This window comes from Pteropus alecto, unplaced genomic scaffold, assembly GCF_000325575.1.
Source record: "Pteropus alecto unplaced genomic scaffold, ASM32557v1 scaffold125, whole genome shotgun sequence".
NCBI lineage: Eukaryota > Metazoa > Chordata > Mammalia > Chiroptera > Pteropodidae > Pteropus > Pteropus alecto.
In genome coordinates this window covers 5,499,584-5,499,952 of record NW_006436888.1, presented here as the reverse complement: position 1 = coordinate 5,499,952, position 369 = coordinate 5,499,584, and the positions used below count along the sequence as shown (strand labels likewise).

Below are 369 nucleotides of genomic sequence, written 5' to 3'. Positions count from 1 at the left end.
CCTGTACCGAGATCCATTCTCCTCGCTTTGGTCCCAAACTCTTCGAGGATCGCCAAAAGCAGAAGAGGAAAGAAAAAAAAAAGTCTGTTTAGTCTCTCGCAGTGGCCCCCACGGCACACCCCTCTGCCCCCTCCACCGCCCCCTCCACTCGCCGCACCCCCCATCGAGGGGTGGACAAGTCCCCCGGGCTGCGGGAGAAGGGCGAAGGGGGCCCGGGGAGGGAGAGCGAAACTTTTCCTCCCTCCCCTCTCGCTCTCACGCTCCGGCATTGCACACTCAGAGCAGCTCCGCTCCGCTCTCGAGTTTATTAAACTAAAAGAGAAACTATTTATAGACGCGGCCCGGGTCGGGGGGCCCGGGCGAGGCCGA

The 369-nt window shown here is 61.2% G+C and overlaps 1 long non-coding RNA gene across 1 annotated transcript in view; it reads right to left on the bottom strand.

The window, feature by feature from the left end:
• Position 1: 1 nt before the first annotated feature.
• The window catches only part of LOC112481777, a 95,261-nt gene continuing 94,893 nt past the window's right edge, over positions 2–369 (bottom strand). Inside the window, exon 4 of the long non-coding RNA XR_003047040.1 lies at positions 2–40. This is a non-coding gene — a long non-coding RNA (uncharacterized LOC112481777). The remainder of the gene's footprint in view (positions 41–369) is intronic.